This window comes from Erinaceus europaeus, chromosome 20, assembly GCF_950295315.1.
Source record: "Erinaceus europaeus chromosome 20, mEriEur2.1, whole genome shotgun sequence".
Classification (NCBI taxonomy): Eukaryota; Metazoa; Chordata; class Mammalia; order Eulipotyphla; family Erinaceidae; genus Erinaceus; species Erinaceus europaeus.
The window spans coordinates 48763810-48791140 of record NC_080181.1 but is presented as its reverse complement, the minus strand read 5'-3'; the positions used below and the strand labels follow the sequence as shown (position 1 = coordinate 48791140).

General features: G+C 42.6%; 1 long non-coding RNA gene across 1 annotated transcript in view; it reads right to left on the bottom strand.

Moving 5' to 3' along the window:
* Window positions 1–27331, bottom strand: part of LOC132534859 (uncharacterized) — a 538114-nt gene that overhangs the window by 503375 nt on the left and 7408 nt on the right. The window contains exons 2-3 of the long non-coding RNA XR_009546598.1: window positions 21901–21986; window positions 1353–1477 (exon numbers count right to left, since the gene is read on the bottom strand). This is a non-coding gene — a long non-coding RNA (uncharacterized LOC132534859). The remainder of the gene's footprint in view (window positions 1–1352; window positions 1478–21900; window positions 21987–27331) is intronic.

Genomic DNA, 27331 nt, shown 5'->3' with positions numbered 1-27331 from the left:
GCCGGGGCTGGAACCGGGATCCTTACGCCATTCCTTGTGCTTTGCGCTACGTGCGCTTAACCTGCTGTGCTACTGCCCGACCCCCACTGCAAACCTTTTGAACCAAAGATTACTTTGTAAACTGGGGCAGGGGGGAAGCTAGTTCCTAGTTGGTACTGCAAACACAAACACGCAAACAGATCTCCATGTGCTCTTTCCAAATTCGCCAAACTTCACTTGGCGCTTTCCTCTAAGAAAGGTTTATTTCTTAGAAGTTTACTTCTTATTTATTTCTTCTAAGGAAGGTTTATTTCCTAACTGAGCTCTTAGAGGGTTACATGTGCCAACAGGAGATGACTTAACAAGGATTAAGCAATGTTTCTTTTTTCTTTATTTTTATTTTCCCTTTTGTTTCCCTTGTTTTTCATTGTTGTTGTAGTTATTATTGTTGTTGGTGATGTCGTCGTCATTGTTAGATAGGACAGAGAGAAATGGAGAGAGGAGGGGAAGACAGAAAGGGGGAGAGAAAGATAGACACCTGCAGACCTGCTTCACCGCCTGTGAAGTGACTCCCCTGCAGGTGTCTCTCTGTCTCTCTCCCTCTCTATCTCCCCCTTCCCTCTTGATTTCTGGATATCTCTATCCAATAAATAAATAAAGAGAATACAAATTTTTTAAAAAAGGAAATGACAAGGAAGCAAAATTTATTGAGGATAAAGATGGTGTCCTCTATTAAAATACATCAGCATGAAACACACTAGTTCTAGGGCCTTCAGAGAACTGCATACAACTTTTGTGGTCCTTCCCAGACTCAGAAAGAAAATCTTTGTGACTTCTTGATGAATGCCTCAGTCGCCATCTTTAAATGGTCGCCTAGGCAGGGATCTAGAACTCAGGTCAGGTGGTCATTAGACAGAGCCAATCATCAGTCTGGACTGAACACCTAATTTGGTCCCTTGTTTACTCCTTTTTTTTTTTTTTATCTTGTCCCTGACAACAATTAGCAGGCACGTGTCTCTTTAAATGTGTTCTATTAGAGGTGTGGTCATTTGATATTCCTGGGATAGTATTTCATTAAGTCCCTCTCTTTGAAGGCAGGATTTTTTCATGAGCATTAGGCAACGAGGCTGTTGTTGCAGGAGTGAAGAAGCCCGAGGAGGAAGCATTTATTGAGAGCCTTTGGTGTGACAGTTACGGACATTCATTGAACAGAGATGGTATGCTGGGCTACATGGTACTGTACAACACTGTCACAATAAAAACCTCCAGGTCCACACGAGGAAACTGAGCCTTGGATATGTATGTGGCAATATCCCCAAGACCCACACTGAGTGTGGGACCATGACAGGGATTTGAACACAGGTTCTGCTCACCCAACTACAACCATGATGCTAAGCAGGCTTCACTGTATACATCAGTGAGGGCGTAGCTCCAAAGAGTAAGGATTGGCTCTTCTAGAGGGCGCTGAACTCCAATTCCAATCAAGATCCCAACAACCCTGCAAGAGAAGAGAAAAAAAAAAGAGGAAGGACATTTGGAAGTAGCAATAGGTGTAGGTATGACTTAGAAAGGAAGGAAAGAGGAGGCAGGCAGTTGCCCTACCCACTCCATTGTAGCCCCTTCCAGGACCCAGCCTAGGAGCCAGGGATGACAAGGGTCAGGCTTGTTGTTTTCACTGCTCCAAGGATCCCGTATTTCTTTTTTCTTTTTAATTTTGTATTATCTGCATTTATTTATTGGATAGAGACAGCCAGAAATCATGATTTGGGAGGTAGCACAGTGGATAAAGCACTGGACTCTCAAGAAGGTCCTGAGTTCAATCCCCGGCAGCACATGCACCAGTTTGGTTCTTTATCTCCTCCTATTTTTTCTCACTGTTGTTGGATAGGACAGAGAAAAATTAGGGGGGAAATAGAGAGGGGAAGAGAAAGATAGACACCTGCAGACCTGCTTCACTGCTTGTGAAGTGACTCCCCTGCAGGTGGGGAGCTGGGGGCTCACCAGGATTCTTACGCTGGTCCTTGTGCTTTTTGCTTAACCCACTGCGCTACTGCCTGGCACCCAATAAGTAAAATCTTGAGAGAGAAAGAAAGAAAGAGAGGGAGGGAGAGAAAGAGGGCGCCAGAAATTGAGAGGAAGAAGGAGCTAGAGAGGAAGAGAGACAGAGAGTCACCTGCAACACTGCTTCACCATTTTCGAAGCTTTCCTCTTGAAGGTGGGGGCTACGGGCTTGAACCCAGGTCCTTAAGCATTGTAACATGTGCACTCAACCAGGTGTGCCACCACCTGGCCCTGGGACCCCATATTTCTTAGGGGAGCTGGTGGTTCTTTTGTGTGCTGCCTCTGCCTTTATTTGAATGCACAGCCAGGTCTTTCTTCTGGTTGTGAAGGCAGCAGGGTGGGGAAATATATGCAGCTTACCAAGCCCCCTTGACGTGGCGGGGTGTCCGTGTTGTGTGTATGTGTGTGTGTACGCACGCAAAGGCAGACTTCAGCCTGCTGAGTGTAATAGCATATCTGCCCTGGGAGATTAAGTGGGTGATAGAGCCAAAGTGTAATGGAGAGGGCCGTCTGTGTACAAATTCGCAGTGACTCTCAACACCCCTTCAGGACGGTGGCTGTCAAAAGTATTAGCCCTGTGCACATACAACAAGGCCGGATCGTATTACGGGTGGCCTCAGCTCCCACAGAGGGGCTTCTCCCCAGCCTCCCAATCAGTGATTGCTTTGGGAGGGCCGCTATTGAACACCACACAAAAGGGGGAAAGGCAAGGCGGGCTGGGTTTCTTTCTTTGAGCGCCACCAGATGCGTCGAAATGAGCACGGATGGGAGTTCAAAGGGAGTGGCATGCAGGAGAGATCTCGGCACCATTTGAATTTCCAGCCGGACCTGAAGTTGCTCTAGTGCACGATAGTCCAGCCAAGGGAAGTCTTATATTGCCAAACCTTCCCAGATGAACACATGATGGCGGGCCTTAATGTAAGGTAGGGAGGGAGAGGCGACAATCTCGGTGCCCAGGGCGATGTTTAAAATATTTCCTTTTTTTTTTTCCTTCAGTTTTCCTTTAAGCATATATCTTTGAGTCTCCCTCTTACCTGGGCTCTACATGTGCAGCCTGTTTGTCGATGAAGATCTGACTAAGAGACAATAGTGGGGGTGGGGGCGGTAGTGCAGTGGGTTAAGCACACATGGCGCAAAGCACAAGGACCTAATAAGAATCCAGGTTGGAGCCCCGGCTCCCACCTGCAGGGGAGTCACCTCACAAGAAGTGAAGCAGATCTGCAGGTGTCTATCTTTCTCTCCTCCTCTCTGTCTTCCCCTCCTTTCTCCATTTCTCTCTGTCCTATCCAACAATGATGACATCAATAACAACAATAATAATAACCACAACAATGATTTAAAAAAACAAGGGCAACAAAAGGGGGGGGAGCCTTCAGGAGTGGTGGATTCATGGTGCAAGCACCCAGCCCCAGCAGTAACCCTGGAGGCAAAAAAAAAAAAAAAAAAAAGAGAGAGAGAGAGAGAGAGACAATAACATTCTTAGCTTCCATTCCTTCTCATACTTAAAAAAAAGTGTCTTTGGGGTACTGAGTGGTGGTGTACATAGTAGATCATATGTGTTACAATGTGCAAGGATCTGGGTTCGAGCCCCCGGTCCTCATCTGGGGGAAGGTGGGGGCGATACTTCATAAACAGTGAAGCTGTGCTGCAGGTGTCTCTCTGTTTTTCTCCCTCTCCCTCTCTGCCTTCCCCTCAACTCTTAATTTCTCTCTGTCTCTAGCCAATAAATAATTTTTTAAAAAAATTTTTATAGTCTCAAGAGACCAGGAAGTGACACACCTGGTTGAGTGCATATGTTACAATGAGCAAGGACCCAGGTTCAAGCCCTCGATCCCTACCTGCAAGGGGAACCTTCTCAGATGGTAAAGCAGGGATGCAGATGTCTCTCTGTCTCTCTCCCTTTATCTCTCCTTTATTTCTGTCTCTACCAAATAAATAGATAAATAAAATATTTTTAAAGTGTTTCATTTCTCAGATATGTGTAAAGGGAAGTAGAAAACCTCTCTCTCTCTTTCTCTCTCTCCATCCCCCAGTTAAGGGTGAGTTTCAGTGTGTGTCTTTTCTGGCCTCTGGTGCTCAGAGAAGACATGATAGATTAGCATCAATAAAGACACTTGTGATCAGGGCCAGACAGTGGCACATCTACTTGAACACACACATTACCATGCACAAGGACCTGGGTTCAAGACCCCAGTCTCTACCTGCAGGAAGGAAGAAGCTTCATGAGTGGAGAAACAGTAATACAGATGTCTTTCTCTCTCCCTCTGCGTATCCCTTTCCCTCTCAATTTCTCTCTGTCTATTCCAATAAGGAAATACATTTTTAGGAATTAAAGAATAAGACACTCATGAGTTTTTAAATTTTTTATATTTATTTTCCCTTTTATTGCCCTTGTTGTTTTTCACTGTTGTTGTAGTTATGATTGTTGCTGTTATTGATGTGGTCGTTGTTGGAGAGGACAGAGAGAAATGGAGAGAGGAGGGGGAAATCTAGAGGGGGAGAGAAAGATAGACACCTGCAGACCTGCCTGTGAAGCAATTCCCCTGCAGGTGGGGAGCCGGGGGCTCGAACCAAGATCCTTACTGTGCTCAGGACAGTCTGAGGCTGAATGTGCACAAGATCTTTCCATTATAATAATATTGAAAGCCTGTCTGCATTACAAACCACTGTATGGATTATATTATCAGCTTGAGCCCAGTGTCTAGAACCCTATGGAAACTTGTTCCTCCATATCCCCAAAACGTAGTTCCCAAAGAAACCAGGTACAGTGCTCATGTCTAGAAATACAGATGTGAATGAGACACTGTCTCAGTCTTTAGGGACTTTGCCATGTCTTGATTTTCTTTGCATAATAAACAGTTCATGCTCTGTGTTTAAGTCCTTTACATGTGTCACCTTATCTACTCATAAAAACAAGCGTGTTCTTAGCAGGTTGTAGATGACAGGTGAGAAAATTGAGCCAACACCCTGGCAGGTCCAAGATTTAAATCCAGGTTAATCTCATTGCAGAGACCCTACTTGACTGATTAGCTAACTATTTAGTAGGTAGCTAATTAATTTAAAGAAAGAAAAAGAAAAAGAAAAAAAAACCCTACCCGCTACTGCTTAGGAATGAATTGAGTAGATAAAACTCTAACCATTCTCAACATAATTCAGAATGACATCAAAACCTTCTGAAAATCCTCAGAAACCCTGACTTACTCAATGTCTAGATTAAGGCAGGGTCAAGCCATAAAAGACATGCTAAGTCAATTTGCAAAGAAACAGAAGATGAGAGAGAGAGAGACAGACCCTTAACAGCCACCAAAAAAGGCAAAACAAAAGGCAATTTAATGGGGATAAAGATGACACATTCTTAGATGCAATAAATCCCTTGCCCAAGCCCTAGATGACTGAGTTCTGGCTCCATAGTAGGAGGACTCTCCTCTGTCTCCAGGCTTTATGACAAGCCAGTCACATGACCTCATGGTCTGGGGCAGTCAGGTGACTACTGCTGGGTATCTTATTTGTTTTCGAAGTTTCTTTAAGAGACTCAGGCTAGGAGCGGGGGTGGGGGTGCACCTGGTAGAGTGCACATGTTTCAGTGTACAAGGACCTGGGTTCAAGCCCCTGGTACCCACCTACAGTGGGGGAAGTTTCACAAGTAGTGAAGCAGTATACAGATGTCTCTTTCTCTCTCTCTCTCCCTTCTACCTCCTTCCAGATCAGTTGGTTTCTCTATGTCATTATCCAATTAACAAAATATTTTATTATCTTTCTTTATTTATTAAACAGAAACAGCCAGAAATCAAGAGGAATAGGGAGAGAGAGGGGGAGAGAGACAGACACCTGCAGCTCAGCTTCACCACTCATGAAGCTTTCCCCCTGCAGGTGGGGACTGGGGGCTTGAACCAGGATCCTTAGGCCGATCCCTGCACTTCACGCCATGTGCGCTTAACCTGCTGAGCCACTGCCCAGTGCCCTTCTCTTTGTATTTTTTTTTAAAGGAAGGCTTTTCTAGGTGATTTTTTTCTTTTTTTAATATATTTATTTTCCCTTTTGTTGTCCATGTTTTTCATTGTCGTTGTAGTTATTATACTTGTTGTTATTTATATTGTTGTTGTTGGATAGGACAGAGAGAAATGAAGAGAGGAGGGGAAGACAGAAGGGGAAAGAAAGATAGACACCTGCAGACTCGCTTCACTTCCTGTGAAGTGACTCCCCTGCAGGTGGGGAGCAGGGGCTCGAACCGGGATCCTTACACTGGTCCTTGTGCTTTGCGCCACCTGCACTTAATCCACTGTGCTACTGCTGGATTCCCATCTAGGTGATTTTTTAAGTTTATTTTTTTTTAATATTTATTTATTCCCTTTTGTTGCTCTTGTTGTTTTTTATTGTTTTTATAGTTATTATTGTTGTTGTTGGGTAGGACAGAGAGAAATGGAGAGAGGAGGGGAAGTCAGAGGGAGGAGAGAAAGATAGACACCTGCAGACCTCCTTCACCGCCTGTGAAGTAACTCCCCTGCAGGTGGGGAGCTGGGGGCTCGAGCCTGTGGCTCGAACCTGGATCCTTACGCCGGTCCTTGCGCTTTGTGCCACGTGAGCTTAACCTACTGGCCAACTCCCTGAATTTTTTATTTATAAATCATTTACCGCTGGCTTATAGATGAAGGAATGGCTGGATAACCAATAGAATGAGAGGTAAATAATATTTCTCCCTCCTCCTCATAGCCAAGATTCCTGCTCCCACTTGAAAAACTACCTCTAGGGCCAGGTGGTGGCATTCCTGGTTAAGAGCATGTGTTACAATGTCAGGGTGGAGGAGAGAGCATAATGGTTATGCAAAGAGACTTTCATGCCTGAGTCTTCAAAATCCCAGGTTCAATCCCCCCACTCCCTCTCCCACCACCATAGACCAGAGCTGAGCAGTGCTCTGGTAATAATAATAAGAAGAAGAATTTTTCAGTCTAGCTACAGATGTGCTACAATGTGAAAGGATCCAGGTTCAAGGCCCTAGTCCCTACCTGCAGGGGGGAAACTTCGAGGGCTATAGGCGTCTCTTTCTCTCTCTCACACTCTCTATCCCCTTTCTTGCTCAATTTCTCTCTGTCCTATCAATCAAATAAAATAAAGATTAAAAAAAGAAGAAAGAAAGGAAAAAGCACTTCCATACAACCAGACTCTTTGCTATACAGCAACGGAGTCCTAACCCTATTCTCTAAAATTGGCCCAGTCCCTGGTGGCTACTGTAACATTTAGCTGAGAGTTTACTATCATTTCTCAGTTAATTTGTGAGTTAATTGTAGGTGTCAGGAAGCACTGGCACCGCAGTGGGAAAGAAGGGTCAATTACTGAGGTGAACCAGGGCCAGAAAAACCCAGAAGTGAATGGTACATGTGGGTTTTAATACCTGTGTCATCCTGTGAAAGATCTGGAATCACATCAAACACAAGTTGCCCCTGAAGAGAGCCCTCCATTATGTTGGACACTGGGATTCTTGGGTAAAAAGAAAAAAAAAAAAATATATATATATATATATATATATATATATATATATATGTAAATACTTTCCAGGGCTGGAAAATAGCTCATTGGGAAGAGTGCAGGCCTTGCCATGCACAAGGCCCTGGGTTCCAGGCCCGGGACCACATGGGAACACCATGGACAACATCAAGAAAGTTCCATGAACGGTGGAAGAGGTCTGTAGTATCTCTGTTTGCTCTCTATGTGTTTCTTTCTCTGTACCTGCAAATAAAAGGAAAGAAAAGGTTGGGTGCAAGGCCCAGACAGTGGCAACCCCTATGGGGCACACACATTCCATGGGTATGGACCTGAAACCCCCACCAGCAGTCCCCACCTGCCAGGGGGAGAAGCTTCACAAGTAGTGAAGCAGTGCTGCAGGTGTCTCTCTGTCTCTCTCCTCTTTTAATTCCCCTTCCATTCTCAATTTCTCTCTGTCTCTATCAATTAATTAATCAGTCTATAGAATGTGAAGGAGAAGAAGGAGGAAGAGGAGAGGAAGTAGAGGAGGAGGAAGAGGGGGCAATGGAAGGGGGCATACACAGCATAATGGTTATGCAAAGACTCTCATGCCTAAAGGTCCAAAGTTCCTGGTTCAGTCTCCTGCACCATCATAAATCAGAGCTGAGCAGTGCTCTGAAAAAGGAGAAGAAGGAGAATAAAAAGAGGGAGGAGGAGGAGAAAGGAAGGAAAGAAGGAAAAAAAGAAGGAAGGGAAAAGGAAAGATTGTGTCCAAAGAGACTGGAGAGACCTTGTGTGTGCTCTCCCCAAAGTCAGATTAAAATAAAACTGTAAAACGAAAAACATTTTAAGTCTCCTGCTTCAAGATTCCCATAGTCATCCTTAATCACAACCTTAACCACTTTGACTACAACAGCTCGAGAACTTGAAGAAGGAGAGCGTGGGCCCTGCCTGTGGTTCTCTCCAAACGGAGGCTTGAGATGTGGCCTTCTGAGTGTCTCAGCGGTTAGACTCTGGTTTGCACAGGAGCCCCAAGTCTTGGGAAAACCATGACTTGTCTTTTCCACATCACTGCTCCCAGCAGGAATACATGCTTCCCATTTCTTCAACTGGTGACTTGACCTCTGTGGTTCCCTTCCCTCTGGCAAGGTTGAGCCCTTCACATCAGGATTATGTTAAAAAATAAATAAATAAAGATGAAGATTTTTTTTTTTTTGCCTCCAGGGTTATCGCTGGAACTCAGTGCCTGTATGCTATTCCACTGCAGAATACTGTGCCCCAGGATGGTTCCGTAGCTCCCATGTCCACTTGGTCGATTCCAAATTATATTCCTCCATGAGGATAATTTCTGGAACCATCCGTTCCACCCCGGTTCCATGGCTGCCAGTTCTTAGCAACATCGCCCCGCCAGATATTCGTCCGGATGCGGCATCATCTAAGTTCATTTCCCACGTCTGCGCTCGACCGGACCTGCCGATATACGCGGATATCTTCGCCCACCCTGTCCAACACTTGACGTCTCGTCACCCAATCTGGTCCCCTACGCCTACAATGAACTTCTCTGTTCCAGACTCTTGGAAACAGAGCTGGCAGTCAGCTGAGGTAAAGAACAAACACCTTATCACAGACCCCTGCAAGCGTCAACCCGGCTTTGACCTAGCACGTTATGATTGGGCCCTCCTCCATCGCTATGGAACAGGCCATGGCCGGTGCGCCGCTATGTTCCATCGCTGGGGAGCCAGAGACGACCCGAACTGCCCCTGCGGCTACAGACAGACTATGACCCACATAGTCAACGACTGCCACCTCTCCAGATTCAAAGGAGGTCTCGAAACTTTACATCAGGCTCAACCTGATGCTGTTGACTGGCTACGGAAGAAGGGCAAACGCTAGAAGAAGTGCCTGTAGTATGAATCCACTGCTCCTGGCAGCCTTATTTTTCCATTTTATTGGATAGGACTGAGAGAAACTGAGAGAGGAGAGATAGATAGATAGATAGATAGATAGATAGATAGATAGGTAGATAGATAGAAAGGAAGAAAGAAAGATACCTGCAGACCTGCTTCACCGCTTGTGAAGAGACACCCCCCCCTTGTAAGGTGGGGAGCTGGAGGCTCGAACCAAGATCCTTGCGTGGGTCTTTGTGCTTAGTACTATGTGTGCTTAACCAGGTACGCCACTGCCTGGCTCCCAACAGAGATTTAGAAAAAAGTTAAAATCTACAGTGATCAGGGACAATGATCAGCAGATAATTCCTTTATAAACATAGAGATCTGCAGACATCTCAGACCCAGAGAAAAACCAAGTCGCCATCAGTCTCCAGGTTTGGGCCTCAAGATGCTTCTTTTCCACTTTTTTTTTTAAATTTATTTTTAACCAGAGCACTGATCAGCTCTGTTTTATGGTGGTGCAGGGGATTGAACCTGAGACTTCCGGAGCCTCAGGCATGACAGTATGTTTCGCATAACCATTATGCTATCTACCCTCGCCTCTTTTCCACTCTTTTTTTTTTCTTTTTTCATATATTTATTTATTTTCCCTTGTGTTGTCCTTGTTGTTTAACATTGTTGTGGTTATTGATGTCGTTGTTGTTGGACAGGACAGAGAGAAATGGAGAGAGGAGGGGAAGACAGAGAGGGGGAGAGAAAGACAGACACCTGCAGACCTGCTTCACCGCCTGTGAAGCGACTCCCCTGCAGGTGGGGAGCCGGGGGCTCGAACCGGGATCCTTGCGCGGGTCCTTATGCTTTGCGCCACCTGCACTTAACCCGCTGCGCCACCACCGGACTCCCTCCTCCTTTTCACTCTTAATGGCAACATTTGCACCACCATGCCTGTCAAGCCCTTTTTTTTAGCCACAGTAACAAGTTCACTGGTTAGTCTTTGTTACTGATTAATCCACCAACTTTCAGAGGGGCCAAAAAACATATAGATGGATAGGTAGATAGGTATAGATATTAAATCGGAGAACCAGAATGGGGAATAAAGCCAAAGATGTCTGAGAAGCTGGGTTGGCAAAGTTTGTCTGCAAAAAAATAAATAAATAAAAATAATCATTTTGGACGAAAGGCAAACTGACAAACCGCATCCGCACGCCCCCTCCACGGTCAATTAGACTCTTCCCTGAGTGATAAAATCAAACTCTCTGCTTGCAGGCGGAGATACCAGGATTCAGCGTCTTCCCTGAAAAAGAGCCTTCAGTTCTCAACTCCTTGGTGTTTCAGGGCAAGTAACAGCGGGCTCTATCTGCTTTTTTTTTTTTTTTCTTCCCCTCCCCTAGGCCACGCAGGTCAACTGCAGAGCCTGGTGCTAGGCGGAGGTTTCTGTAATTTACTATCTTCAAGCCTGTAGGCCAGAGCCCAACTCAGCGGCTCTGGGCTCCAAAGCGTAAACAGAGCATCGCTGCCTCTTAATCTGGGTAATTGGTCCCAAATGCTATTACCACTTCTCAGATCGGATGCTTTACATACTTTGTAAAGAACCTGGAATTTTTCTGCTTGTGGCAGGGCCAAGCCGGGAATGTAACTCAGCCCTTTTCATCAGCACTAAGGCTCCTATAAACAGCCAGGTGATTACATGGGGGGGGGGGTGCTGTAAACATGGGGAGGCTGGGACAGACTGGGGGAGCCCCACTCCCATCTCTCAAGCTCCCACACCCTCAGCAGTGTTATTTACTGAACATGCACAGCTTCTGCAAGAACTCAACAGGCCAGGCCACTTCCACCAAGGCGGCCACCAGATTTTAGAAGCGGGCCTATGTCTCCTGTCGTACATTCCTGGAGGGTAGTGAACCACAGTGCATTTGGCTTCCAGCTAATCAGTTTGGGACACTGTCTTCTGGACAAAGCCAAGGGATTTCTGGACGACAGCAGACTAGATGGTGTTCGGGAAGAGACCGGGTTTGGGGACTCAGGCTTCCGAGGGCTGTGGGCTGTAAACATAACCTCTCTGACTTCAGTGTTTGTGTGGAGATAGGAATTTATACCTTGAGGGCTGGGGAGATGGCACAGCTTTAGTGCACAGGACTTCCAGGCCCCAGTTCCTGGTACCACATGTGCCAGCGCTGAGCAATATTCTACTTGCTCACTCTCTCCCTCTCTTCAAAAAATAACTGTGTCTTTTCAAAATAATATATACACATTGCAAATGCATCGGGGGGCTACATGAGAAGGTGGATATAAAGGTTTTTGAAGCCATAAGATTCCACATGTTATTATAAGATAGCTTTCTTCTCTTCCTCCTCTTCCTTTTTTTTCTTCCTCTCCTCCTCCTCCTCCTCCTCCAGCTTCTTCTCCTCTTCTTTCTTCTTCTAATACAGAAATGTGGAATGAACCATATATATACACCAGACAGCCTCCTTGGCCCAATTTTTCATTCTTTATTTTGTTTTTGTTATTTATTTTTATTTATTTGTTTTGGCTACCAATGAGTCACTGCTTGGGCTCTGCACCTGCATGAGTCTACTCCTGGCAGTCTTTTTTTTTTTTTTCTAATAGACGGTAAGAGACAAATATTAAGAAAAAAAAAAACAGAGAGAGAGGGAGGGAGGGAGAGAGAGAGAGAGAGACTGACTACAACACAACTCCACCACCCAAGGAGTTTTTATGTGGTGCTTGGTCTCAAAACCAGGACCTTGTGCATGGAAGGCAATTTGGTTTGTTTGTTTTTTTTCCCTGTTGTTGCCCTCGTTGTTTTTTATTGTTGTTATAGTTATTGATGTCATTGTTGTTGGACAGGACAGAGAGACATGGAGAGAGGAGGGGAAGACAGAGAGGGAGAGAGAAAGACAGACACCTGCAGACCTGCTTCACTGCCTGTGAAGCGACTCCCCTGCAGGTGGGGAGCCGGGGCTCGAACCAGGATGCTTACACCGGTCCTTGTGCTTCACCTGCTGCGGTACCACCCGACTGCCATTTTCTTTTTTCCTGTGAAATCTCTTAACTTGCATTTCATGGTTCCAAATATATATATATAATTTTTGTGGTGGGTCTCACAAGAGCATGATAACATTTTAGGTTCTCTCAATCTGTTTTCCACTTAGACCTTCACCTTTATCCTCTTCCATTCCCCTTAGAGATGTTTTTAAGCCTGCATTTTTCCTTGTTTGTATTTCTAGAATGCAGTTAACTATTGTTTCTCCAGCTTTGGCTTAATTCTTTGGACATTTCCTCCAGAGTCTGTCTCCCACCTGCCATTTTTTTTAATTCCACTGAGTTTAATCTCTGTCTATTTGGCATAAACGTATCCAACATAAATAGCATTCCAAGGGGAAGATCGGCAAAGACATGTGAGAGATTTGGGAAGCCAACTCCCTTCCTACTTCTAGGATAAGGAGATTAGACAAGAATGAGCTTTCTTTTCTTTGGTGTTTCCCATTTCCCACTAAATTTACTACCGTTCTCAGTTCTTAAAAAAAAAAAAAAGACAGGGGGCTGGTCAGTGGCGCATGGGGTTAAGCGCACATAGTATTAAGCGCAAGGACCTGCACAAGGATCCCGGTTCCAGCTCCCGGCTACCCACCTGCAAGGGAGTTGCCTCACAAGCGGTGAAACAAGTCTGTAGGTGTTTGTCTTTCTCTCTCTCTCTCTTATTTGCCTTTTTTTTTTATTTGCTGCAGCTTGGTGACTGCACCATGAATCCACTGCTCCTGGAGGCTATTTTTTCCTCTTTTGTTGTCCTTGTTGTTTTATCGTTGTTGTGGTTATTATTGTTGTTATTGATGTCATTGTTGTTGGAAAGGACAGAGAGAAATGGAGAGAGAAAGGGAAGACAGAGAGCAGGGAGAGAAAGATAGACACCTGCAGATCTGCTTCGCTGCCTGTGAAGCAATCCCCCCAGCAGGTGGGAAGTGGGGGGGGGGGCCTCGAACCTTACGTGGGTCCTTGTACTTTGCACCATGTGCGCTTAACTGCTGCACTACTGCCTTACCCCCTCTATCTCTCTCCTTCTCTATCTTCCCCTCCCCTCTCAATTTCTCTCTGTCCTATCAAAAGAAAGAGAGAAAGAAAGAAAGAGGAGAGAAAGAAAGGAAGAGGAAAAAAAGGGAAGGAAGGAAGGAAGGAAGGAAGGAAGGAAGGGAAAATAGCCACACAGCAGTGGATTCGTAGTACAAGCACCAAGCCCAGGAGGTAACCCTGGGTGCAAAAAAGAAAAAGACAGAATCACTCCATTCATCATCAGTAGGAGAATGTTTTCTAAACAATATTGTAATTGTATTTACACTAGGGGAGCAGAGAATCCTGCGCTTCAGTACAAGAGACTCTAGTCAGACATCTGAGGGTTCAAATCCTTCTGAGGAACAACGTAACACTGAGCAGACAGATTGATTTCTTTATCTTGTCCTTCTCATCTGCAAAATGGATGTCATAGTAAGTGTCTGGTTCTGTTACCCACAAACCAGGTTGAGTTAATACATGAAAGTGCTCCAGACAGATGGAATAGATTACAAGAATTCAGGAAATGTGCATAATATTTCATCCAGGTTCCCAATTTTAAAAAAATTCTCTTTTAATTTTATTTTTTCCCTTTTGTTGCCCTTGTTGTTTATCGTCATTGTTGTTATTATTGCTGTCATTGTTGTTGCATAGGACAGACAGAAATGGAGAGAGGAGAGAGTCGGGTGGTAGCGCAGCGGGTTAAGCACACGTGGTGCAAAGCACAAGGACTGACAAAAGGATCCCAGTTCGAGCCCCTGGCTCAAGCCCAGCTCCCCACCTTCAGGGGAGTCGCTTCACAGGCAGTGAAGCAGGTCTGCAGGTGTCTATCTTTCTCTCCCCCTCTCTGTGTTCCCCTCCTCTCTCCATTTCTCTCTGTTCTATCCAACAACGGCAACATCAATAACTACAGCAATAATAATTACAACAATAAAACAACCAGGGCAATAAAAGAAAATAAATGTTTTTTAAAAATTTAAAAAGAAAAAGAAATGTGAGAGAGGAGGGGAAGACAGAGAGGGGGAGAGAAAGATAGACACCTGAGACCCGCTTCACCGCTTGTGAAGGGACTCTCCTGCAGGTGGGGGGGGGGGGGTCCTTGAACTGGGATCCTTTTGCAGGTCCTTGCAAAGTGCTTTGCGCCATGTGTGCTTAACCTGCTGCACCACCGCCCAGCTTCCTAAAAAAAAAAAAAAGCTTATAGATAACTAGCTGTTTATTTCCTCTCTGGCCCTCCAATAGGTAGTTATCTTTCCATTAACATGATTAAAACTGTCTTTATGGGTCAGGGCGATAGCATAATGGCTGAAACAACAGATTTTCATTCCTGAAACTGGGAGGTCCCAAGTTCAATCCGCATCACCACTATAAGCCCAAAATGAGCAATGTTCTCATAAATAAATAATGTTTTACATATCCTTCCCTACTTCTGGACATGACAGAAATGTGAAATGAAATCAGACAAAACAAATTTTTTTAAAAAGTTAATTTCTCTTTAACCTCATCTACTATGTATTAATCATTAGCTACAGTGGGATGGAAGTTGTATTATGAGTCCAGAAACACAACTGTAGTTAGTGGGGTTGTTTTAGGTTGATGAAAACCTGGTTTGAATTTTAAGTGAACCTCCTTTCCACTCTCAAATACCGATTCAGGTGGACACCAAATGAAATTTGGTAAGCCCATTGGATTTGTCATTTCAATGAACTCAAATTCCATGCAGCCGTGTATTTATAGTTTTTCTGCCATTTCACCTCAGTTGATTACAAAAATTTAATAAACACTGAGATGTTATTTAGTATTTAAGCAAATTTCAGTCTCAGAGAATACATGTCTTTGTCTTTCATTCTCTCAAAAAAGCTATATTTTTGGTACCATGTGTTTCACCTTGACAAGTGCCCTTTTTTTTTTTGGAAATGTTCCCTTTTATTTCATCCTATGCTTGTCAGCCATGAAATTCCAAACTGATCAGACAAAAATTAGCAAAACTATCTGTTTCTGTCAACATCTTGAGATCTGTACTGCATCATCTTTTATCCCTGGTTTGGTTAAACTGTGACTTTCAAATCAAATTTGTATAATGTAAGCCTTCTCCATTTTTGCATTTCATCCCCCAGAAATCAGAAGCCCAGACTTTAAGCCAGCTAATTTCCTCAAATTACATGCTAGAGGTTTGGGGAGATTTAAGGATAGATCTTTTATGTCAAAATGATAGGTTCACAGTTCATGATTGATGATCTTGTACATATAAGTGATATATGCCCATTAGATAGTGGAGCCTTCTGGGATAAGAAAATTAGCAAAAGTGAGATTAAGGGAAATTTCTTTTTTCCTTTCCTTTTCTTTTCTTTTTTTTTTTTTTTTTCTTCTCCAGGGTTATTGCTGGGGCTTGGTGTCTGCACTATGAATGCACTGCTCCTGGAGGCCATTTTTTCCCTTTTTTGTTGCCCTTGTTGTTTATCGTTGTTGCTGTCCTTTGATAGGATAGAAAGAAATGGAGAGAAGAGGGGAAGATAGAGATGGGGAGAGAAAGACAGACACCTACAGACCTGCTTCACTGCCTGTGAAGTGACCCCCCTGCAGGTGGGGAACCTGCAGGTGTCTGTCTTTCTCTCCCCCTCTCTGTCTTTTCCTCCTCTCTCCATTTCTCTCTGTCCTATCTAACAATGAAGACATCAATAACAACCATAATAATAACTACAACAATAAAAGAAGGGCAACAAAAAAGAAAATAAATAATGCATATATAGAAGTCAACATATTAATCTTAAAGAACCTTCATATAGAGACTGATGTAGCAAGGACATCTCAAAAGACCTGTTTGCCTAAAAGCGCATTTTTCATTCTGTTAAATGGAAGTTTCTGTAGTTATATTGCTTTGGATTTCTACTTTCCCATTTAACTGCCCTGGGATTTTTTTTTTTTTCCTAAGAAATGGATTCTAGATAACAATGTCCCCCCACTTGATAAAATACTACTGATAACTTTTCAAACGTTGGCTACATTATGTTAATTTAAAAATCAACATCTGGTGGTCCAGGAGGTGGCGCAGTGGATAAAGCATTGGACTCTCAAACATAAGGTCCTGAGTTCAATCCCCAGCATCACATGTACCAGAGTGATGTCTGGCTCTTTCTCTCTCCTTCTATGTTTCTCATTAATAAGTAAATAAAATATTTTTTAAAAAGTTATTTAAAAAAATCAACATCTGCAAACACACACCAAGTCATGTATGTTTTCTTTTTCAAATCTGCAACCCCCAAACGACTGCTCATAAAAATAAACTTTACAACGTCTTTAAGAATCCCAGAAAAGCCCAGTCAAGATTTTTTTTTTTTTTTTTGGCTAGAAAAGAAAGCAGTTTTGATATTCAAAAGGCTGTCCCTCTCCAAGTCAATCCCTACCCGGGAAAGAAAGGAGGAAGAGGTTGTGTGTGGAGTTGGGGGGCAGCTAATCTTAGATGGCAAATCTCAGTGAGTCTTCATGTTTTCAACTACGAGCAAACAGCGGGGATGGGGGCAGTGGCAGAAACAAAACATTGGAAAGAAATAGATAAAAAAGGGGACCTCAAAATTAGAAAACTGAATGTTTCTTAAGAAAAGACATTTTCATTTCTAAATTAAAGGGTGAATAACATCTTACTGGAAAAGTCGCTGCACACATTGTGTGTGATTATTTCAATAATAATCACCCCCCCAAAATAAATAAATAAAATAAAAGATCTCTGGCTGGATAAATAATGACCGTATTAGACATAAGATTTCTGCGGCTCAAGGGTTGCAGGTGTGAGCCTAGATGCAAGGACCATGACCATATCATCCATGATGCCCAGGCTCTGACATTCCTGCGACCAACAGTGCCACAGGGGCATGAGCCCACAGCACACACACACCACACACACACACACACACACACACACCACACAACACACACACATACCACACACACACACCACACACACACACACACCACACCACACACACACACCACACACACACACAGCACACACACACATACCACACACACACACCACACCACACACACCACACACCACACACACATACCACACACACACAGCACACACACACACCACACACCACACACACACCACACACACACACCACACATACCACATACACACAGCACACACACACACACAGCATACACACACAGCACACACAGCACACACACACCACACCACACACACATACCACACACAGCACACACACACACACACACCACACACACATACCACACACAGCACACACACACACCACACCACACCACACACACACACACCACACACACACACACACACACACACACACACACACCCCTAGGCAACCTGTCTGGCCCAGGCTATGCTTTGGGTCCTTGGCATATTGGAAGCTTCCCCCCCACACCATCCCCCACATACACCCCTCCCCAAGCCCTTCGCCAGAATTGTTAATCTACGTGGTTTGGAAAATGGGGGCCTTTGAAAATATGCTGCATACAATTTGCGATGGTCATCTCGCAAATGCTGCTCCATTATCCTCTTCCATTTGGAATGAATGAGGCTAATTAATTTCAGGCCATACTTGATGAGGTCAGCACCATGCGAGGGGTGCGTGCTAGACATTGCTAATCTCTTTCAGCTGAGAGTGATGAATTAAAGATGAAGCATGCCTTTGCAGGCCTAATTTAGAATGTATATCAAAAAAAAAAAACCTACAGCAAATAATACTATTCCCCCTACAACAAAGGAAAACTTGTTTTCTCAGGCTCCCGGAGTTGCGTTGATTTTTTTTTTTTTTTTAAAGACATTTTCAGTCTCCTTTTGGAATTCCATATCAAGAAAACCAAGCCATTTCTCACACCATGACCATGTGCACAAAAAAAAAAAAAAGAAAGAAAGAAAAGAAAAGAAAAAAAAGAGAGAAGAAAAAGAAATAAAAGTAGGATTAAAGGAAGAAAACAAAATACTACCATCATGGTTTGATCTCTTTGTGTATTAAAATTCCACCTACACATTAGTGTCTCTCTCTCTCTCTCTTTCTTTTCCAGAGCTACCAGACTGACAAAGATTCCCAAATTAGCAGTACCTGTATTCATACATTGACCACCCAGCTCTGGAGAGGGACATTTAAAACAACACACTAAATGAGGAAGCCTGTTGTGTTTAAAGCAGATACCTTAATGAGGCTTATTAGGTTTTTCCACATCTCTCTTTTGAAAGCCAGTAGAGATTGACCAGGTAGATAATGGGATCCCTTTTATTAAGCCAAGAAAGAAAGTGTAGTACAGGTGCCTCCGGGCCAAAAAAAATGTTCTTATGAAAGTTCATGTGAAGCCAACTTCCTCTTAGTGGTGAAAAGGGAGGCAGTCACTGATGAAAGTTCTAAAGAGGAGAAAGAATTAGTCATCATTTCTCCTAGAGAAGTACTAGAAGTCCCTCAGGGTAGCAAGAACTGTGATTCAACCCCCAAACTAGAAAGTACACCTTCCAAAAAAGAAAAGGCAACCGGGAACTCCTTGAGAGATCATTCTCATAAGCTGGGAATTTGTAACTGGTGGTCATGTCCACTTGTGCCTTTGTACCCCGGTAGCCCTCATTAAGACAAAGCTGCTTCGCATTAGGTCCAATCTACATGCTGAATCAGTCTTTCATCCCTTTGATTGCTTCTGAAAATATTTATATTTCTTAATAATGCACGTTTTGTCACTGCAAATTCTGATTAAACCCAGACGGGGGCCGGGTGGGGGGGGGAGGCTTCTCTAAGCAGGCAGTGACTGTGCAAAGGTGATTTGGAACAGGAAAAGGCAGATAAAACACACAGGTTTTTCCCTTAGAGAACCATTAGAGAATATAAATCTAACAATTGGGGTTACATAGGCAGCAGAGGAGGGTTGTAATAAATACAGATTGGAATATTATTGTGACTTAATGGAGATTACAGAATATACTTATTACTGTGTGATTCTTCATTGCGGCTTCAACTATTTGACCTCTGAGTCTAATAGATTTGAAGGGGGGGGGGAAATATTGTGGAGGAGGTTTAAGATGGTTCATGTTACTACTAATTATAATTCATCAGAATGTGTGGTATTATCCTAGCAACTGGAAAAATAGTTCAGCTGAGAGAGAGCACAGGACTGGCGTGCCAGAGGCTCCCTCTTCAATCCCTGCCAAACGTGCCAGAGGGGTGGGTGCTCTGACTTTTGCTCTTTCTTGTTCTCATAGGGTTTAAATAATACATCACATTTAATTTAATTTTTAAAAATGTATTTTAAAAAAGAACAAGGACATAAATATCATAAAATGGAGTAATCATTATGGTAGCAATGATATCTCGATAGCTCGTTTTTTTGTTGTGTGTGTGTGTGTGTGTGTGTGTGTGTTTTGACTGAGTGAGGGGCATGGCATTAAGCAGGTATTCGAAGGAGGAGAGGGTATGTTTCTGGAAGAAAAGGGTCTAGTTCCAACTCTGCCACCAAAATAACTAGGTGACCATATTATAGGTCATCAAACTACTTCAAACTAGGTTGGCTTCTTTCCTTTCTTTCTTTCTTTCTTTCTTTCTTTCTTTCTTTCTTTCTTCCTCCCTTCCTTCCTTCCTTCCTTTCTTTCTTTTCTTTTTTTATTTTGAAATATATTTTTAAGAAAGATATATATATATATATATATATTTTTTTTAAAACCAGAGCACTGCTTAGCTCTGGTTTATGGTAGTGACAGGGATTGAATCTGGGACTTCAGAGCCTCAAACATGAGCGTCTCTGCATAACCATAATGCTATCTACCCCTGCAAAATTTTTCTTATATATATTTTCTGTCCCATTGTTTTCCAAAGAACCATTCTTCTTCTTCTTCTTCTTCTCCTCCTCCTTCTTCTTCTCCTTTTGTTTTTAGATATATTATTATTATTATTATTTTAACTAGAACACTGCTCAGCACTGCCTTATGGTGGTGCTGGGACTTGAACCTAGGATCTTAGAGCTAACCATCACCCTTTTAAATAGTCCATGTTTTCTGGAGGTCAAGGAGGAGGGAAACTTTGGACTTCACTAAGTGATAAGTGGCCCCAAAGATAGTGGTCTCTCAGAGACAGGCGCCAGACCTTCTCAAACTACCTGTCATTTACTCCCACTTACCTCCTTAGAAAAGTCTGTTGCTCCTCTTTGCCTCTTAGAGAGCATGATATAAGGAAGAATCCAAAAGCAATGTCTCCTAATTTCATTTGCCCAGACAACCTCATTTTATTCAGCATACACACACACACACACACAAACACACAGGGTCTCCCCTGTGCCTCCCCTATGCCAATTGCTTCATTTATTTATTCTGGAAATGGAGAGAGAGGCGAGAGGCGGGGGGGGGGAGGAGAAAGGAGAAGGAGAAGAAAAAAGACACGTCAGCACTGCTCCACATTCATGGCACTTCTCCAGTGCCACCCAGGCTGTCCCCACAATGGTCCCACGGCTTAAGGCTGGGAATGTGTACATTGTAAGGTATGTACTCTACCAATTGAACTGTCTCTCAACTTTTCAATCACTTCATTTTAGAAACCATGTAAATCAGAGATCAAAGAAGTTGAGGTCACACACTTAGTAATGGATCCAAGCAAGAGTTCAAACCCGAGTTTCCTTCTTTCCAAACTGGGAATGTTTCTGCTAAGACTGCCTCAGAGTCTGAGCATGCACACTATTCCCCAAATAAATGAGACTCCTCAGGACCCTTCAATACAACCCCTTGCCATTGGAAACAGAAATGGAGGCTAGGGCAATGGCTTCGAGTTCAAACGTCCTGGATTTGACTGGCATGTCCCAAACTAACTAGCCAAAGGAGCAGCAGATACATGTCTGAAATGTGCAAGCCTCACCCAGTTTGTTTGTTTCTCTGGAATAATGCAAATGATAAGGAAGAGTGTCTTCATATTAGTTTCCTGGCCTCAGAGAATTCTCATCCAGCTTTTGTCTGCTCTGAAGAAAAATGGGGAATCAAAAGGTCTGTTCTTATAAGCTTTCAGTTAAAAAAAAGAAAAGAAAAAGAAAATGAATGAGGCATATCAGATAACTTTTGATATGCCTGTACAAACACAGGGGTTAGTGGTTACATTAAAACATTATTATTCCAGGGTTGGGAAACCTCTGTGTGCTTAGAGGTGGCGAGCAGATAATAAAAGAGATAATGTCACTACTTTTGTTTCACAAAGAGGTCACCTAGCAATGAGATATGTGAAATGTCATTAAATCATAAGAGAAGGAGTCTATCTCCTTGATCATCCACGGCCATCTAGTTAATCCTATCTTACCGTCCTCTTCTTAAATGTAGGGTTCTCCTTATTCCATTTTGCCATGGGATTAGATGACAACAAATGAGGTGTCAGACACAGGATTTGAAACAGGAAAACAGCAAGCCCCATCATCTACCCACCCATTCTTTGCCTTCTTCCCCTAAAAAATATTCCAAAGCAAAGAAAGATACCTTTTATGACATACTAAACAGTGCCTCCCAAGAAGTCTTCAAACCTCAATTGAAGCACTGTCAAAACTTGGCCAACTGTCCACTGCCTGCAAAGAGAAGAGACCTGTGCCTAATTGAGGTCTAGCAATCATTTTGTTTTTAAGTCGAAGAAGGGGGCAGGAGCTGGGGGTGTGTGGGTGGGTGGATGTGGAGAGGCTGTTTTCCGTGTGGGATTATTAGAGAGTTGAGGCTTAAAGGTGTGTGTCTATTTTAAAAAAGAAATTTTCTGATCGCAGATAACTTCTCAATTTGATTTAGTGTCGAACGATAGTGATGGGGTTGATAAGTGAGCATTCATCGGTAATTCATCTTGTGCTGGGAGGAACTTACAGCAAAGCACTGCTTTCCCAGCAGTGACAAGCCCTATTAATCTTCTTCAGACACATTTCAATAGGTGTTCCCATCTGTGGCCAACATCTAAACACTCAGGCATCACCAGCGACTTGAAGACACCTTCATTTCAAGTTACACTTGCGAAAATGTGATACTAGATTGTACTCTATTTTTTAACCTAATTCTCTTCATTCAATTAGCCTTTCTTGCCTGTATCTTATGTTCATGTGTAACATGATTTCCCAAGGAGAGAGCTCACAAAGGTATGGTTTCTTGGAGATGTACCATTTCTCCACAACCAGCAAATATACACACAAATATACACACACACACACACAAACTATACATACATATGTACATAGTTTGGTATGATTGTACAAGTTAAAACTGCACAGATTTCCACCCTGACAGTCACAGGCCTCTGATTGCTTAGATCCTTAGGAAGTAGAAACTACTGAAATCTAGCCGCCTTGTGCACTCAGAGGGTACAGAGAAAGAGAAAGGCAATAAAACCCATTTGTGTTCATCTTCAAGATGCAATTTATTATCCTGAACTATGATGTCTAATTTCAGTGTACAGGAGTGCTGGGGACGGGGGACAGTGGGAGAGACAGAGAGAGAGAGAGAGGAGAGAGAGAAAGAGAGAGGAGAGAGAGAGAGAGGGAGAGAGAGGAGAGGGAGAGAGAGAGAGGAGAGAGAGAGAGAGGAGAGAGAGAGGAGAGAGAGAGAGAGAGAGAGAGAGAGAGAGTTCAACCTTGTAGTGGGCTTGGTCTTGGACATAGAGATTTCAACAGTATTTCTGAGCATATTAGAAATCTCTCCAAAGAGAAAATTCTCTGGTACATTCTGTTTTTTCAAAGGTTATGCTGTATCTACACAATGAATGGCATTTCCACACCCTTCATTGCATTGAACTTTTTGTCCCAATGTGAATGCAATGTGTGTGTGTGTGTCCACACACACACACACACACACACACACACGTACATGTACATGACAAGCATATGCCTTCTTAAAAACATCTCCCTCACAGAAATTATTTCTCCTCAATGGCCATCTGAGTTTGTTACAGAGCTCCATAACCTCACTGTAGGTGGCAAGTTTGAATGTTCCATATTAATAACTTGTTAGCCAAGACAAATTAAGTCCTTATGTGTCAGAAGTACTCGGTACTGGATTATCTACCAGACGAGTATTTATTGAATAAATGTTGAGTCCAATTTCATTATAATGGGACTGACTCTATGTTTCAGCCTCTTAGGCAGAGATAAAATAAAATAAAATAAAAGTCAGACCTATAACGAACTGTGTGACAATATAACACTTAACATGTCTCTTCCTATTAGTGTCTTCTAACTTAGAATAGGGGAGGAAGGTTGCTTTTATGTATATATGTATGTACATATGTATGTATGTATGTATGTGTGTATGTATGTATGTATTTTGTGTGTGGTGGTGGTTCTGAAGAGCAAGGGGAGAGACAGAAAACCGGCTGGCATTCAGCCTAAAGAGAAATCATTGAAACAAATTAATCCTATGCCGTTTAAATTGACATGGTAATCCATCATCAGAGAAGGCAAACTCTGAAAGCAATCTCCAATCTGCCCTGCCCCTTTGCTGGCCCTGGAGGCACAAAGACAAATAGTGAAAAAAAAGGAGGGATGGATGGGGTGTGTGTGTGTGGGGGGGGGGGGGTGAATCATATAAGTTGGGAATGCCTTCTCCTCAGTAGGGGAAAAAAAGGATAAAATGGATTGTATCAGCTCTCACTGTCCGGTGGCCTCTGAGAACCTCTTTGGGGAAGGAGAGGTTAACTTTCAACAGTTGCTTGCTAAAGTTTCCCAGTGGCAGGTCATCTGCTGTGGAGTTCAGAAAAGTCTGCCTCCTTTGAGAGGTTTCCTTGCTGACTTGCTTTAGCCATGTCTGCCTTTAAAACCCAGAGCAACTGTGGCATCTGGCAGGACGTACAGTACACAGAAACTTTCCCTAATGTGGTAAGGGGCTTCTTCTTGAGGGTTTTTTTTTTTAAGGTCAGGGGTTTCCTTTGTGGGGGGGGTTGTTTAGTTTTGTTATTATTGTTTGGTTTGATTTTGGTTTTGCCTCTTAGAGAGGGGAGAATGGGAAGGAATCTTTCTGTTGTTTTCTTCATCTATAACCATCTCATTTTAACCTAGTTTGCAAAAAGCACATTATCTTTTTTTCTTTTTTTAAACAAAGCTTTTATAACATCATTCAACACTGAGGTGAGCCAGTGTGCCCAGCCACTTATCTGTAGCTGCTATTTGGAAAGTTTATTTTTCAAATCCCTCTTCAGTCCAAATAGCCTATGGTGAAATGATGTTAAAACTTACTTAAAATTCAAAACAGTCTATGTGGTACTAGTGTGGACCTTCTTGGTAGAGAGTTACAATATAAAAATCCCTTACTGACAGTTTCAGTGTAAGAAAAAAAAAAGAATTAATTAATTTATATTTATATCCAACACACTAAAAGCAAAGTTGTTTTTTTCTCTTTATCTAATACATGAAAATTTTTGTTGATTTGTTGATTCTATGGGGTGGGGAAAGGGAGAAAACGTCATTTTTGACTGGACGTAAGAATTTGAACACAGGAGTGACTATTATTTTCAGTGTAATAATACTTGAAGCTCTGCAGGCAATCCGTCTGAATAGAATTTTTAATCCCAAAAAAACAAACCCCACTGCATTGACAATACTCACTATGTAAAGACAAAACCGAATACCTGAGCACCAAAGGCAAGAAGGCAGAAAGACAGACTATAAACCGATCCCAACAGCTGCCCTATTTAAATTTATCTAGGGTAGGGTTTCTGCTTCTTGTTTATTAAGAAAACTTTATATGTTCCTGAAACTTCAGAGTAAACATCACACCTCTTCTCTATAATTAGAACTTCTATTCAGTGACTTTCAGAGGGGGTGAGGAATTCTTGCATATTGATAAATGCTTTTTAAAGTGAATATACAAGACAAAATAAGGACATTGCCAGGGTAAATAGGAAAAGGGAATTCAAAGGTTCTGTATAAAATTTTTCATCTGCAACTATGCCAGTTACAGTTGAGAAGTTGTTAGAAAAGAGTAAGTCGTGTGTGTGTGTGTGTGTGTGTGTGTGTGTGTGAGAGAGAGAGAGAGAGAGAGAGAGAGAGAGAGGACTTGTGAAATTTAAATGGTGACTCTGCAATAGCTGATCCTGCTATTGCAATTTCTGAAGATTCAACCTCCTTGAATTTGTTTTCAGCTCATAGACAATGCGGACTTCAGCTAAATAGTGTGTACGTCTAAAAGGGTTTTGAGGTAGCGAAAATCTTGCAAAAGAAAGCAATAAATAAAAACAAAACAAAGGAGCACAGTTTTTACATCGCAAGAGGAGAAGAAAAAGAGAAATATCTTTTTCAGCACCTCCTTCCTTCCCACCTTCCCCATTGCTGGTTCTTTTCTGAACAACAAAACACAACCTAAATAAAAACTTGCAATAGGACATACAGGGGGTCAGTGGCTAAGTTATTGGTACACATTCTGCAAAGCAAAAGGGCTGTCTGACCTTTTTTGCTTTTCCCCAACATGCTGTGACATGGACCTCTCAATATGACAGTTTTCTCACTGAAGTCACTACTCTCCTCGGATTTGTGTTTTCACTTTTGCTTTAACTGTTTTAAGTGATATCATCTCAGTCAATTTACCTCAGTCAAGCACATCATAATCGCCTCCATAAGACTGATTCATTTATTATCAACTGTAATGAAGAGACTTTTAAAAAGTAATTTTTCTGTCCTCTGTTCAAAATGAAATGACCAGCCTGAATCTTATTTAAATGTTCTACTTTGGAGATTCTCAAGATGATACTTCTTATGGTCAAGAAAGTGAATACAATGTTAAACAGAATTTTTTGTTTTGTTTTTTAATGCACCTTATTTCTGGAAATCAGCTTTTTCAGTGGAAAATGCAGTTGATAATTTAACTAGGTTTTCTAAGTTCATACCTAAGGTTTTTCTATATGTCTGTTTTTGTCCATCTACTTACTTCTCTAGTTATATGTTTTATATTAAAACTAGTGGTCTTTTTTTAACCTTTTTAAATCTAATAGAATGGAAAGTAAAATTATTTGCCTCCCTGAGAAACTCACCTTGAGTATAAGGCTGAAGGAAATGAAGCCAGATAAATCCCCTTTGTTGTTCTCTTTGTAATTTCTCTAAGTTCACCAAATGCAGGTAGTTAATAATATCAATTGGGGGGGGATTATTTGCCTTGCAGATACCTTCACATGTCAATGGCTTCCACTTGATACTGTCTGATGAATGCTTTTATTTTATTCTTTTGACATGCCCAAGACAAACTGTCACTTGAAAGATTTCATGACCAGGCACTCAAGAAAGAGAAAGAATCAGACAAGCTTTCTTTGCACTGTCCCCTTCTAAATAAGAAGTGACGTCTACCTGGTTTAGATAACTAGCCCTTTCTCAGCAAGAGTTGCTTTGTGATCCAGTATTAAAACCACAGGACCTGCATCAGACTTGGTTACATGGCCACTGAGCCCCTTCTGCCTTCCTCACTAGTTGGAGCCTCCCCCCCCCATTCTGGGATTTATTGAAAAGGAAAATAAACAGAGAAGCAGAGTGCTGCATCTTTAATATATATATCTTAAGACAAAAGGTGCTCACCTTTTGTTTAAATGCCCTGACAAAGCTACCAAGCTGAACACTGACGGTTTTTTTTTTATCACTTTGAAGTGTCCTCCTTCTGCTTCTGCGAGGCACAATAGCTTTCCCATTGCTAAGTTGCTCCAGCTTCGATTTCAACAATAGTGATTCCAAGGAGCTCATTCAAAAACTCCCCTTTCCTCCCCCTTCCTCTCCCCACTGCTTTCTGTCACATGAGTGACAACCTCTATCGAGTGCTTGAGTATATGAACCTTTAATTCATCAAGGAACTTCCAACACCAGAAGAATATCTGCTCATTCCATGTGAACACACCTTACTGCACAAAAACGTTACATAACTAACTCCCCAGGACAATGCCACTGCCAGCTTGGAAGCCAGGAGA